Source organism: Lepisosteus platostomus, chromosome 5 (genome assembly GCF_059453375.1).
Source record: "Lepisosteus platostomus isolate fLepPlt1 chromosome 5, fLepPlt1.hap1, whole genome shotgun sequence".
Taxonomy (NCBI): Eukaryota; Metazoa; Chordata; class Actinopteri; order Semionotiformes; family Lepisosteidae; genus Lepisosteus; species Lepisosteus platostomus.
Genome location: NC_142615.1, coordinates 57,766,692 through 57,781,998, shown reverse-complemented (window position 1 = coordinate 57,781,998; position 15,307 = coordinate 57,766,692). Strand labels below are relative to the sequence as shown.

The following is a 15,307-nucleotide window of genomic DNA, read 5'->3' as shown; positions in this document are numbered from 1 at the left end:
TTGAAATATTTGAATATAATCTCTCTATATATTTCGCTGCTTTTTACCCGGAGTAAAACTATTGGATTGAAGGAATGCTAACCGCTGGGTTAAAATGTATAGTTGTTACTTGGAGAAATCTGTAAGCTCGTGATCTTATATGTTTTAAAAGACAGCACAGGAAAAAACTACAGTGCTGATTATTTTCCGGAGACGGAGCACAGATGACCTATCCGAGCTGATTGATAAAGCCCACCCAGTGGATACTCTAGCAGAACTTTAAAGAACATTCACCTTTGTATCCAAAGAAACCACAGGAACAACATCAGGAAGCACAATCAATTCCCCTTTTAAATCTTTCCTGTAAGGTATGGTATGTGAATCCATGAAGTTAATCCTCTGATCTCTTTTGATCACGAACAAAGTATTTCTGATGGAGCGCTATGTTCAAAGATTTAATAAGCTTTACCCCTGCCAACGATTCGGCGTGAAGAATTAAAAGTTTCACAGACAAAAGCAGCTCACCACCACAGCCAATATTAAATGTACTGTACTTGCCGGTACACTATCATGTGCACTGCCTCAAAAGTGATCTCGGCAGACGTTGTTCCCTACATAAAGCTGAACGTGCCAAAGAGAATTTCTGTTGAGAAAACAAAATATTTTTTCTGCCTTGATGTTAAGCCTGTCTTTTAGAAAGTCTATCTCTAAACACCTCCCGCAGCCTAACAAAAAGCGCTTTTACTGATTGTATTGCAGGTCTTAAAACATTAATATTTGGCAGCAGTGGGATTCAAACCCACGCCCCCAGAGAGACTGGAGCCTAAATCCAGTACCTTAGACCACTCAGCCACGCTACCTTCCTCCATACCCATCTTCACATTGCTGGCTTGGACTAGGGGGGGCTTCAGCTCTTGTCGTCAGATCTAATGATATCATGACATGTGGAAGTGACTGCACCTTCATCTTCCGAGATGCTTTCAATAACACAAACGCTACTTTCACTGGCACAAACACAGCAATAATGAAGGTGGTGGGATTCATCCTTTGTGCTGTTTGTAGGGGTGCAACTCTACGGTGATCTGCTGACTTGAAGAGCAAAAATCAAAATCCTCTGCTATTACTGTTGCTTTTTTCATAGTTTCTTCAAATCCTTCATTTGAACGTAGATTTTGAAGGATATTGATGATAATACCACATAAATTGTGGTTTTCTTGTGATCGCCAATTTTATTCAAATAACAGCCTTTTTTACAGTTCCTTGTGTGTTTCACAAGGTATAATAGCCCCCTTCGCATCCTCAGCTAACATATTTTAAAATTACAATAGCTTATACAGCATGCATGTTTACATTTATATTAAAATTAAAGTAAATATACAAGAATACATACAGTGCTAACCCAATAATTCTTGTCAGGTTCTGCAACAAATCTGCGTTGTTATTTTAACATGTTTCAGCTGAGGGTGCAACAGGAGTATAAATGAATTTTCCCGCCAGCCATTCAAAGACCAAATTCCATGAGTGAACATTATTTTCTCAGATGTTGCCGGCATTGGACTTTGCCGGTGGTATTGAATTATGTCCACAACTGTTGTAGTAGTTCCTTCTTGAAATTCGACACGTGCAAAGCACTCGTAATATCATAGGTGTTAAAGTTCGCTGAGTCTATTCGAGTCATGGTGTGTATCCCTGCCTATCATTGGGAGACGGGTAACTTTTTTACACTCAGATTCCAATCTTCAATGCTTTGTGTGAGAGCTTACATAACTTTCATTTTCTCACAATTTCTGACGATTGTTCCAAAGGGGCACCCTGTCAATTCCGAATACTTTTCAAAAATCTGCCTGCATGTTTGATTATTGTCATTTCATTTAGAAAAAGTTCAATATTGATCATAACTAAAGAAAATAATGATCACGAACAAAAAAGGGATAAAGATGCAAGTCGATCTTGAATCAGAGCTGGGTGAAACGGCTTCTGTTCTGATATGGTTGTATGAGAAACAGGAGGAATCGCCAATCTCCTATAGAACATGAGTTGAATCAGGAGTGAGACATTTCATATACTCGTGCATATGTCAACGCCTGACCTACATCGTAAAACTAAATTAAAAACTAACATTAAGTTGTCAGAGTCATTCATTTATATACAAACAAGAGACAGACCAAGTAATAATTCTACATTAGTTCAGGTGGGTAAACTTGAACTAACTAACTAATAAACCTTTTAATAATTCTACATTAACGTGTCCTACATTGATCAGACTAATTGACATGGTCTGATTCAGAGCCTGTGCAGTTCGTGCTAATTACAACAAGGACAGTTCTGATCCCTCATCACCGAACTGAACACAAGTTCAGCTGTTCTCCAGTTTTGTTACGCATGGTTTTTCATTGCAATTGAGTTCAGAGCTGGAGCTGATCTCCAGACAGTACAGTGTTTTGGGTAAGTTGTCGAAATTCGCATGAGGCTGCAGACAACTTACCCAAAGTGTTTTCTATAGCTTTCAGGTGGAGTTCATTTATATAAAACAACGTAAGTGGTATAAACGCAACAAGCCAGACGGCAGTCCAACTTATAATTTTCTGACGCGAGGCCTGACGCGTTATTCATTATGCCACTGACCCTGCTATTGTAGTGCTAAAAAACACGTTTTCTACATTTATGTCTGTTCACTCTAAAAACTCTAAAAAGGACAAAGGGTTTGTGTGTCCCGCTAAAATTCCGCTTCATTTCGAATGCAAATAAAAACCGTTTTGTTCCAAGAAATCATAGATTTGTCACATCCTTCATACTATACTTCTCTCTTGTATTAGTAAAGCATTTTGATTTAAACTGAACAATATATGAAAGGTTTCATCTATACACTTACACATAATAAGTATACGAATAAATACTCGGAAGAAGCCGCAGCTCAGGTATTAGAGAGATTTAAAATCGGATCGGAGGATTTAGAGTCCAGACTGCAAACCAACAGCTTACATAGGTCTTTTATAGAACCCTTTTGATTTCCTCTACTTTGTCCCTGTGATGTCATTGTCCTGCTCGCAGCCGAGCCCGACACACGTCTGGTTTCTGTCGCTTGACGCACACCCTGCGGTCCATGCGGGTCCTAATACCCCAGTACAATGAAGGGGACACTAAACTGTAAACAGGTGCCGTCCTTCGGCTGAGACGTAAAACCGAGGTCCTGACTCTCTGTGATCATTCAGGAGAATGGTGGTGGTGGAGGGGAGTCCCCATTATCTGTAAAGCGCATTGAGTGGAGTATCCAGAACAGCGCTATATAAGTGTGCGTAATAATAATAATAATTATTATTATTATAATTGTAATGTAAAATGCAATAAAAAATAAAAAAATATCAAACTTTGATTCAAAATAGATTAATGTAAAAACTGATAAAGCTAATGCTTTTTTCAGGGCTATAGCTGTAGCTGCGAGAAGGTTAAAAGCGCACAAGTGATCTGTCTTTCGTCAAAGTAATTGCCGGAGCAGTAAGACGCAGAGCACCATCCAGCAGCTGTAGACGATGTTCGGGGAAGAGCTAATTCTGTTTTTAGCACAGGGAGTGAGAATGAGCTCAGTCCGGCTCCGAGCAGAATCCATCCTGGTTTGGTTACAGTGCGCCTGAGGATCTTTGGATCGCAACGTAAAAAAAACAATTGCTCACATCGTGTGACTTCCACGACAGGAAGGAAAGATATCACTTAAAAAAATCAGAACTGAAGATTTGGATCCTGGGCCTCAATTTGATCAAATTATTAAAATAATAATTATTAAAATATCAAATTGTGTTTCTGCAACATTTCGTGCACAGTACGCCATTTTTATCTAAAAATAAAACAACAGTCACAACGAGAGCTTATACGCAGTCTGGGGTATATTCCCCTTTTATATTTTTGCCACTTTATATCGAACCTGTTATACTCCCAGAAGTGCACAGTAGCTTGTACAAATGTACAATTCACCACTGGTATAAACAGATGTGTGCCGTGTTTGCCTTTGTAAGCATTTGTTTAAAAAATAAGTTCACAATACAATAAAAACACAGAAAGCACAAACTTCATAATACAACGATACAAAATCAATACCAAATCATTATGCCAATTAAGTACCTATCCTTTGAAAACAGAGAACACCTTTATATCTACAAAAAACTTGACATTTGTATGTATTTTTGAATTACAAAGCAGACAGAGTAGTCCCTTAATTCAAAGATCGGATCTTGGCCAAAACAAGACAATCAGACGTGGGCTGAATTCGGAACAGGAACCTCTACTTCGTCGTTTATTGAACTTTTGATAAATGTCTGAATGAAACAGATTCGCTTTTTTAACTCTTTGATTAAAGTACACAAAAAGCACCTTCCTTCGAGCCGGAATCGAACCAGCGACCTAAGGATTCCCTACTGACTCCACTACAGTCCTCCGCTCTACCAACTGAGCTATCGAAGGGACGTCAAGCAATGCTCCCTAGCACATACTGCCCAATGTAGTGAAATGTTCCGGGTGATTTAAATCCCACTTCGACATCAAGTTTCCAACTCGTTTCCTTAGTCTTGTTTACCTTGAATTTAAGCCACGAACCAGGATTCTACTGTATAAACTTCCAGGGATATTACAAAATGTTTGATGGGGCATCAATCATTCCAGGCGGAAATTGACTCCTTTTTTTTCTCGAGGGATCATATTAAACATGTCATTAGTATCGAGAGGAGGATCACCATGAGACACAAAACAAATAGTTTCTTTCTGTCTTTATTAGAAAGTAGCGTTTGTGCTACATTAATAATATTTTCGTGGAAATAAAGAAGTTTCGAAATGTGGTTTTGAGTTAAATATTAGCGTGTTCATGTAATTAGTTTGTGTTTGTCATTACTATATATATATATTGCCATGTTACTAGAATTTGTAACTGAAGTTTACTAGTTGTGTTTTTTATGATGGTTAGACATTTGTTGATTACAATATTGTATATAATGTATAATTTGAACTACATATTTTTCAGGTGTGAATAGTTGTATATTTTAAGAATAAATTTCTAAAATAAATCATTGGCTTTATTTACTAGTTTCTACACCTATAAAAATCTTTCTTTGATGTATAATAGACCTTTAACTATATATGTATAGTAGTCTTCTAAATTTATCCGTATAATAGAACTACAACCATTTATGTATAATAAACATATAATCAATTTCATTCTAGACCAGTTACGGAGCACAGTTACACGTCTGGTATGCGTTCAATAGTCGTATATTCTACATCTTTTGCCCACTGGGATGTGCCGATTTTAACTTGGCAAACCAAGATACACATTTTCTAATGAAACCTTAATTAAAAGACAGTTTGTTTCTCGAAAGCGTGTTATGTAAAAAAAGAGAAAAACGAAAATATATGGATGGTAATCTTTCAAAGCTGAAGATTTTACTTTTGAAAAATTGACATTTTATGTACTGTATACAGATGCATTCGCTGGTTTTAGAACTTTGCTGTACTTCCTGAATCATTTTCAGTATTATAAAGTGGGTGTAGATTTTTCTTTCAGGTTAGGACGCGAGTGTGTACATGTGTTTGATTTTCGTTTCACTGATTCTCATTGAAGATTTGGGAATTAACGACGAAAGAATCAGTTGCCTCGGAAAGCAGAAGGTTTGGTTCTCAACGATATTGAAGACACGCCCATGTAGAGCAGCGGGTGATGATTTGTGCTATAAAAGACCAAGTGCTCAAAGTGACGTCTGCGTTTACCGTTTAGACTTTTCATCTCGGGCGCACTTTTAGAAAGCAAAGATAGAGCAGTTGTGTTGAATCACATTATAACAGCTGTCAGCAGAGTGGCGCAGCGGAAGCGTGCTGGGCCCATAACCCAGAGGTCGATGGATCGAAACCATCCTCTGCTATGTACACTTTATGCACGATTGATAAGCATACCATCAGTTTAATGAAGTGCATTAAAACTGTTTTTTTCTCTCGTGTGTATGAAAGCTTCACACTTAAGGTACTCTTTCATCTTTACCAATAGCAGATGCCCAAATGTATCTTTGGTTGTTCTGCGATCCTTCATAGTTTCCTCAATTCCTTCAAATGAACATCCATATCAAAGCAATTATGTATATATATATATTACAATTAAGGTACATATTAAAAATATCAACGCACATTTGTATAATGCTCATTTAATAATGATTGTCAAGGATTGTCAAGTTCTCCAACAAATCTGTGTTCTAATTTTAAAATATTTTTGCTAAGGATACAACGGGTGTATAAATGAATTCTCCCAACAGCCAGTTAAAGAAAAATTCCACACGTGAAGATGGTTTTCTTGGACATTGACTTAGGTACTTATTTGTTTACTTGTTGTAGTTGCACACGAGTAAAACACAAAGATTTCCTGCCACATTCAAGAGGGTTTGCGAAGAAATCCCTTCAATTTTTAGCGGAGATTTTGTTTACATCATCACAATCTGAAGCACGTCCCTGAGTACGTTTGACCCACCAGCCCTTTGTTTAACAGCTGCACAGGGACACATTCCCGTTGCTTTTCACAACTCACATGTTTGTAGTTAAAGAAAATAAAATACTGTCATTTTCCTGCCAGCTGGCAGTATTTCTTCTGCACTGACTAAGAGTAACCAAGAAGTTCATTTCATCTTTCGCAGGCTGTAATCTACAGAAAAGGAAGTGAATACTTGTATTAAGCTAAATCAAGCCGACGGAGTTGCACTGCTGTTGTTTTTCTCCACTTTTCGTTAAAAGGAGAAAAAATCACTGGCATTTTTTGGAAGCATTTCTTCTGTCCTGAGAAGCAAGATTTGTATTTTATCTTTCAGAAGTTGTATGAATTTCTTGAAGTTCAGAAACAACTTGTTCCAGAAAAGAAATTAACACTTGCTTCAAAGTAAATCAAGACGTCGGTGTCTCTTGCTGTGTGTGCTCTTATCTGTCCATCTCTCTATCCTCTTCTCTCTGGCAGTCTGTGTAGAGTATCTGAAGGGGATGTAACACCACTTGTAAAAGAAAAAAATTCTCAGGAAAATTCTCAGGCAGAATAAAAAATCATTATTCTCTTCTCAGTGAGATTCACAGCTCAGACTCACACTCAGACAGGATCTCAACTCCGTACTGCTCTCTATCCTCACAATCCAGAACCAGAAGATATTCAGACAATCAGTGCTGCTACATGAACAATATCAGACAGAACAGCCTGGACTCATGTCACATTTCCCCCTTTTATCTTTCCTCCCAGCCCTCTTAGAGACATAGAAGAGCTCCTGGTTCTCCTCTCTGTGAACTGGGCTCAGGGGTCACTGATCTGGCAGTTGTGGGCTCTGTTCCAGGTCGAAAGCAAGAAGGATCTATTAACGCTTTCCAGGACTTCCAAACTCTTCAGTATTACTTTCTTTACTGTATGTCAGCCTCCCAAAATGTTTATAAATGTTTTATGAGTGTGGAATTATCTTATTATTTATATACAGTATTTATGTAATAAACAACAGTAGTGACACTATGATCGGTATATTGATTATTTGTAGCCTATGGTCCGATGGTCGTGTCTACAATAGTGACCATTTGACCAGTCTGTAGCTCTGAGCAGTGGGACTCAGATCACACAGAAGACCCGCCTGTGTGTGATTCCATACCAGCCCTGGGATTCAGCTACTCTCACAAATGTCTCACAGACCGTCTTATGAATTTACAATTAGATGAAGTCATGTAACAGTTTTACAGATAATTTAAATAATCAGACAGCAGTTTTGGCAGTGGATACATCTCCACATGGGAGAAAGGAACTGAAATATATGTGCTCACTGTAAAGTAGGAAGAGGTGGTCAGACAAGCAAAACAACTTTGCAGATAATGTGAAGTGACATTGTTTTGTGTCAATCAGCTCACAGATTTCGCTTCATGTGCCTTAAGCTGTGCAATTTGTATGGTTGTTGAATGAGATTGATTTCTTCACAAGCCCAGTCAATTGACAGTGGAGAGCTTGCCGACACACACCTTCATGAAGACTCTCTTCATTGTCAAGTCGCCTCCTTTGCATACAATAGTAGCACCGACACTAAGAGAAAGGATGAGAAATAGCGTTTATCAAGCGATTGCAGTGTTTGTTTGACTGAGGATCCTTGTGTGCTGAACTGGCCTCTGGAGAAGTGTAGTGCAGTAAAACAGAAGGTTTGTGTCACTCAAGATTGTTACAGAACAGAACAATACAATTACAATACTTTTATGAGAGTAAATATTACTGGTGCATCACAGTTCTTATAATGGTGAAAACAGGAGCACCTTCTCTACATTTTTGACTGAAGTATTTAAATGGAAAGAAATACTATCACTATGCAATTCATAAATGCAATTGACCTCCTCTAAATGTTCTAGTTTGATGAAACAATGTATGGAATTAGGTGACAATATCGGAATTCATTCAAATGCTCAGGATTAATTTTCAGCAACAAAAAAAGTGCTCGGAAATATTTTACAAGAATGAAACCTTACATTCACCTAAATAAACATTCACCATCTACATTAGCAGAGAACAGTAGGACAGAAGGTTAGTGTCACTGGACACTGCATCAGAGAGGCCGATCTCTTCTCCCTCATTATGCAGGCTTACCCACTCATGATGAACTGTCCTCCAGCGATACTCAGCTGCCATCATCGACTCAGACATGACGTTCATGTACATATTATACCTTAATATGGCACTGCGTTACAATAATTTGATCAAAACAACTGGTGAAAAAAAAGATAAAGACTTTGTCCAAAAAAGAAGCATTTATACCTTTCCTCTCCTACCAGCCATTACAAGTCACCTAGTTTTTAATTTAGAGCTAGATTAAAGCTCTAGTCTCTTTGGGGGTGTGAGTTGGAATCCCACTGCTGCCAAATAAGAAGCAAAAAACACACATTTGCTGCAGAAGTAACAGGAGAATTTGTGCCATTCAGCCTCATAGCGTGATGTCATTTTCTCAGGCTCATTTTTAGATGCTTGTGATCGAATCTATGATTCTTATGAGTGTGCCCTCCATAAAGGTAGCACAGATATAACGTGCCAAGTTTTCAGAGAATCGCATTAAATACAGGTCAGAAGAAGGCGACAAAGTGTCCGCTAGGCAGTTCAGCTATTTCAACGGTGTTCTCTGTTGTTTAGGTCCAGAATGACACCCGTTACAACCAGGAAACACACAGTGTCAGGCATCAAAAAGACTTCCCAAAACCCTGATCCTCTCCTTGATCCGGTGATGGCATCCAGACATTTCCTGCAACAAAGCCAGGATACGGTCTTCAACAACACGAGTGAAAGGCTAATTCCCAGCTTTTGCAATCCTTTGCAAAGAAGGACCGCATGTGCTCAGTGTTAAATGCGCTGTTCATTATTATTATTAATAATAATAATCTATACATTATATAGTGCCTTTAAAGGTGGCTTTTCAAAGTGCTTTACAGAATGAAACCAATAAAGTTAAAAAATACACAAGATAAGCAGGATGAGAATACACAGTTAGAGGAGACAATAGATGGTGGTATTAAATACAGTAGGAACAGAGGGGTAAAGAATAGTTCATTAAAGGCTCTTCTAAAGAAGAGGGTTTTGAGTCTGGATTTGAAGGAGTTTAGAGAAGGTGACTCTCTGATATCCTTGGGAATAAAGATCCAGAGCTTTGGTACAAAACAGGAGAAGGCCCTGTCACCCATAGAGTGTAGATGGACTGGGGGACAGATAGGAGACCAGAATTAGAAGAGCGAAGGTTGTGAGGTGGGGAGTAGGGCGATAACCCAGACAGGTACTGTGGTGTCAAGCCATGGAGAGCCTTATAGGTAAGCATGAGGATTTTGAAGTTGACAGGAAGCCAGTGCAAGGAGTCCAGGACAGGAGTAATGTGATCACAGTCCAGTGCTAATTTCTTTCTTGTGGCTGCTGGTTCATTTTCAACTGTGGACTCTTAAGAAGTCCTTTATTTGACTTGATCAACACTGATCCCTAGAGGATTTTGAAAGGTTGAATCAAAATGATACATGACTCTGGTGGGACTCGAACCCACAACCTTTGAATGACTTCATTCTATCAAAGCCTAGAAGTCCAATGCGCTCTCCATTGCGCCACAGAGCCAACCGATACATCGCTATATAAAACAGCTACAGAAAGCTGTAACTCATGCTTCTCCCGTTGTCTTTAAATTAAGCTCCATAAATATTGACAATGAGTGGCCTGTTGTCTACGAATAGATACCGCTGGGATTCACACCCAGGGTCTCCTGGTTTTTAGTGAGGCGTCTTAACCAGCTAAGCCATGGTGCCAAACCTGCTAAATGTTATCCACAACTTCAACCACCTGTGAGAAACGGGCAACTGCAGTGTTACGCCTGCTGGCTCAACAGATAATCCTTTTCGAAGTTTAAGGAGAGGATTTCTTTGTCAATTCAATTAAACATTTTAGAAATGCTGAACGATTGATGTGTTTCACGCGCAGAAATATTTTATCGTTATGTACTTTTTCTGTGCAGTAAGTTCTCCTTCAACTCCGCCCAACAACAGAGGTCGTTTTTAATACAGGAGTAAAGGCACACTGCACATCAGCAAAACATCCCGTACAGGTTTAGGGAGAGCGACATCAGTGATTGGAAGGTTGGAAGTTTCGGGTCACTTTTTTATTATAGATTCAAGCAGCCCTGAATACCTTTTCAAGAAACATTTCAGAATCCCAGTCACGTCCAGTATGATTGCTACACAGGTCTACAGTATACAATCAGAATACTGTTTGTGCATTATATAAAACACACCGCCCAAAGCATTTCTAAAACAGGAATTACATGTTTCTGAATGGCCCTCCTTTATAAATAAAATAAAAGGTCTGAAGCCTGCTCCAAAGAAGCACTTTATTCAGAGCTGACAAAGATGTGATAGGAAACATCTCGGAAAATGAAGATGCAGTCATTTCCACGCGTCGCACAACAAGAGCTGAACCCACCCGACGTTCTCAAGAGAGTAAGGTGTAAGGAGTGTGGCTGGGTGGTCTAAGTGCTGGGTTTGTGCTCCATTTTCTTCGCTGGGTTAGGTTTGAATCTTGCCACTGCTAAGTGTTGGTGGGTTAAGACCTTCCTTCTATTGCGACGTCAATGGGTAAAAGCTTTGCTTGGCAGTCTGTCGAGAGACTGAACTAGGTGTTTCAAGATAGTCTTTGTCAGCTTAACATCAAGGCATAAAAAAACCTCATTTTGTGTTCCCAACAGCAATGCTCTTTGGTCCCTTCAGCATTATGCAGGGAACAACATCTGCCGTGATCACTTTTGAGTCAGTGTGAATCGTAGTGTGCCGCAATTGTTTTTAAAATTGGTTCTGTAGTGTAAGAAAAACTGGCCGTTCAGGGACGCCAAATATGTAACTGTAGTGGCTCTCTGAAGGCACCAGTTCTGTAGGGTTTGGGCATTTACTGAGACAATTATTTATTGTAGCAGTAAATCACAAAGTTGATTCTTTTGATGGCTTTAGAGTCCAACCATGCGACATAACTCAAACAACGCACACACACAGGTGCTAATACACGAGGATACATTTATTAATACATAGAATATGCATGTAAACCTAACAGATCTTATCGAGAGGGTTATCAGAATACAAAAGATATATATTCAATCAGTTACAAAGTGTTACACATATCAAGAGGACATACGTTCAGTATATCATTCATTAAGACCGTTTCGTAAAGTGAACTTGGTTACAACTTCTACATTAGATACTCAAAACAAGTACATAACTCTTAGGAATTAAATTGATATCAACTGGTTTGGATAACAATGGAATTCTCGAGCTGTAATGCAGTGAAGTTGAATACTCATCCAATTTCTGGGGATTCAGATCTCCTGCGGGCACAAACAAACAGTTGCAGGCTGTTGCTGTCCAATCCGCGCTCTCTGGCTCGGTGCCAGGCTGTGCTGTGCGGCTTGTGACGGTGCACTGCTGATGCTCACTGTTGGCTTTAACTAGCAAAGTTTGTGCACAGGAGAAAAGATGACTGTGGGTCCCAGAAAGTCAGGAAGAGGACCGGTTAGTTCCTGATGAAGAGCTAGTTCTGAATAGTGATTCAGCTGTCCACAGTTCCGACCTGTTCACGAGGCCTGCTGCTGGTTACTCTCTGGCAACCTCCACTCTAGACTCTTAGAACAAAGGAAAGTTCTGGCACTCGGACACACTGGCCGTTCCGTGGTTGTCCGAGCTGAGTCTCAGGATGGTCAGGAGGCACGCTGCGAGAATGTCCTGCCCTTGGGAGCCTTCTGCTCCTGGGCCGTCCTGCCCTGGAATTCTCCTTTGAATTCCCTTTAGAACAGTCCACAGAATCCTCTCCAGAATCTTACTGAATCTCCCTGAATCTTACTGAATCTCTCAGGCTCTCTGTGTTGCCTGTTTTTACCTGGAGGAACTTCAGCTCGTTGATTGGCTGAAAGTTCCATGGGCATCAGAGTCCCACGTGGGTTACTCGGCCCTACCAGCCCCTGATTGGTTGATCAAGGTGAAATATGAGTCACTTACTCCTGACACTTAGGAATGCAGTCCAGATGTCCAACTGGCACTCCCTAGACAGATAGGCACCAATGGATGACCATTGATCATGATAGCCAGGCTTAGCTAAGTGCATCCCCTTTGGGAGCTGTCCTTATCAGGAACCTTAAATCAGCCTGCATGAATAGTTTCTCTGTGGCTGCACCACAGAGATGAACACAGAAATGGGGCCTCATTTGGGAAGGCTCAGAACACTTAATTCTTTCTTATTAATAAGCCTCGCCGCTACAGTAGGCATGGTGCATTTGTCTGTGAAACTTGAATGCTGTGCTTTTTCACGCAGAATCATCGGCAGGAGCAAAGCTTATTCAATCTTTGCGCACAGCGCTCCATCAGAAATACTTTGTCCAAGTTTTGAAGAGATTGTGGGATTCTCTGCACACGCTCACATCGCGTACCTCAGACAACACCACCATTCGATGGGAAATTGATTCTACTTCTTGCAGTTGTTCCTGTGGTTGTGATAGTTACAAAGTTGCACTTTCCTCCACCTTCTGCTATAGTATTCATTGGGTGAGCTTCATCAATTGGCTCAGAAAGGTCAACTGTGCTTCGGAAAAAATCAGCAGCAGTGTCTTTATTTTGTCGGTGAGTATGGCTGTCTTTTAAAGCACATGAAAAACACGAGTTTGTGGATTTCTCCAAATAGCAACGAATTCAGCTGTGCAGAGCCTTACTGCTTTCAGAGGGTCTTTTACCGACGCTGCTGTAGTAGAGAAGTGACATAATCACAAACGCAACCATTTGTGCTGGCTGTTTAACTAAGTATTAAGCTTTTTTAACTATCACATGATTTTAACTAATTTAACATCATCTCCAGAAGAGCACCTCGCACTGCTCACTGAGCTGATGTATGTGCCCATTTCTCAAAAAATTAAATATCATCTGAACTGATTTTTTTCTACTTTAAATGCTTTCCTACTCTTTTAATATTTCAGTTAAATCTTTTATTTTGAAGTACTTTCCATTGATATTAATCCTAGTCCCGATGAATGATTCTGGGACATGGTGCGTCTTGAATAATGTTCTTATAGGTTTCAGTTTGGAAAAGTGCGCTCTCCAGAAGCTACCGAAACCTCTAATGGTCACACAAAGCTTAATGCAATAGCAACGTTTGGGGTTGAAAAAGAATATAACTTGCTATGAATATGAACACTGTTCCAGGAGGCGTGTAAGGACTATTTTGGCTCAGATCACCAATTTACCTTACATTTCTGATCCATTAATATCGCTATTGAATGCTTAAGGAAGGTCCTGGCAATACTTCTTGAGATCTTCTTTAGAAAAATTAAAAAAAAATATATTTCCAGTACTAAACAAAAAGTAAAAAATACTGATTACATGCAACTGATAAAATCTCTCTTCCAGGGACGTTGTAGCTACATGCAAATTACAATGGAAAACTTTATCAGCTTTAAAAGTTTCTTTTGCATTTATAAGACGATCAGCATGACACTCAAAACATACCTGTATTCAGTAAGCGGTGAGTCTGCTGGCTGAGCAAGTTGCCTCCTCTACACACAATAGCAGCCCTGACGCTAAGATAAATGAAAAGAAATTGCTTTTATTGGGCACTTTTCATATCCGATGAGCTTGACATCTCCCAAGGGCGATGGAGTTTTTTTGCGACACTGCTTTTCCCTTTTTTCTTCTTTCTGTACTCTGATGGAAAAAAAAAGAGAAATCATGTAAGGGAAAAATGTATTTTTTTCATGGAGAAAACGTGCACCAGGAATGTTTTGTTTTGAAGAAGTGATTTAACATGATACATGACCTAATTTACTAGAGTAAATGCTCACACTGCAAGGTCTGCTTTACTACAAGAGAGAAGTAGAGTGAAAGATGTCATAATTGCACTGCGTTGTTGAAGAAAGCATCTTTTTCTTTGAATTCTAAATCAATCAGAATTTCAAAGTGAAACACAAACCCTTTGTCTGTATTAAAGAGATGATATTTTAAAACTGATAAAAATGTAGAAAACACGTTTCTCACTTAGAAATTTAGGATGGGATTATTACTATTACTAGTAATTACTAGTTGCAGTACTGAACTCACCATGGTGCAATTCAGTTACATGATTGGCCAGTGGTTTCATGGATAACGCGTCTGATTTTGCATCATGAGATTGGAGGTTCGACTTCTACCGGGTTCGTGTGTTTTTAAATCAGGCTACTCAGAAATAGAAGTCCATTATGTGAATGAACCGCACCTGAAAGCAAACGTTGGTCAGGTTTCCTTCTTTCCAGCATGAAATAGCAAATCGTTACAAAAAGCACCAGCTAATGTCCAATAGCATTAGTCATTTTAATTAACATGAATATACTGTAAGGTCTTGGTACATGGGATTGGATTTCATCCACAATTTAAAAAAGGGCAAATTATATTTATAGGCTTCAGACACATTTTAATACAAAAGTGACCTAAAACTCTGTAACTTTCAGGTTAGTTTGAACCTGTAATGAAAAAGGGGCCTGAAACTTCCATTCTGTGATGTAACTGTCTCTAAAGTCGGACGTGATGTTTCACGGATGTGCAGTGTGCCTTTTCTCTTGTCATGTTCAAAATGACTTGCTGTGTAATTTCCTGAATGCGTGTCCTGTACTGCTCTGTTATTTCATTTAGATTATCTATGTGGTGTACAGATAAAACCAAACGGCATGGTCTAATTCCTGGGTTCGGCACCAGCTGAACCTGAACATACATCATCCGATCTCAACATGATTTGAACACACAACCTTTTGATGTGGTATCAGATGCACTACCATCA

General features: G+C 39.3%; 4 non-coding genes across 4 annotated transcripts; 1 reads left to right on the top strand and 3 right to left on the bottom strand.

Annotated features, from left to right (window-relative positions):
* Positions 1 to 757: 757 nt before the first annotated feature.
* trnal-uag (transfer RNA leucine (anticodon UAG)) lies at positions 758 to 839 on the bottom strand. The gene has a single exon. It is a non-coding gene; the product is annotated as a tRNA-Leu (tRNA).
* Positions 840 to 4,346: 3,507 nt separating this feature from the next.
* On the bottom strand, positions 4,347 to 4,434 carry trnay-gua (transfer RNA tyrosine (anticodon GUA)). Its single transcript is given in 2 exon segments — positions 4,347 to 4,382; positions 4,398 to 4,434. It is a non-coding gene; the product is annotated as a tRNA-Tyr (tRNA).
* A 1,376-nt stretch (positions 4,435 to 5,810) lies between these two features.
* Positions 5,811 to 5,882, top strand: trnam-cau (transfer RNA methionine (anticodon CAU)). The gene has a single exon. It is a non-coding gene; the product is annotated as a tRNA-Met (tRNA).
* A 4,118-nt stretch (positions 5,883 to 10,000) lies between these two features.
* On the bottom strand, positions 10,001 to 10,093 carry trnar-ucu (transfer RNA arginine (anticodon UCU)). The gene is made up of 2 exons: positions 10,057 to 10,093; positions 10,001 to 10,036 (listed from the first exon to the last, which is right to left on the bottom strand). It is a non-coding gene; the product is annotated as a tRNA-Arg (tRNA).
* Between the last annotated feature and the right edge of the window lie 5,214 nt (positions 10,094 to 15,307).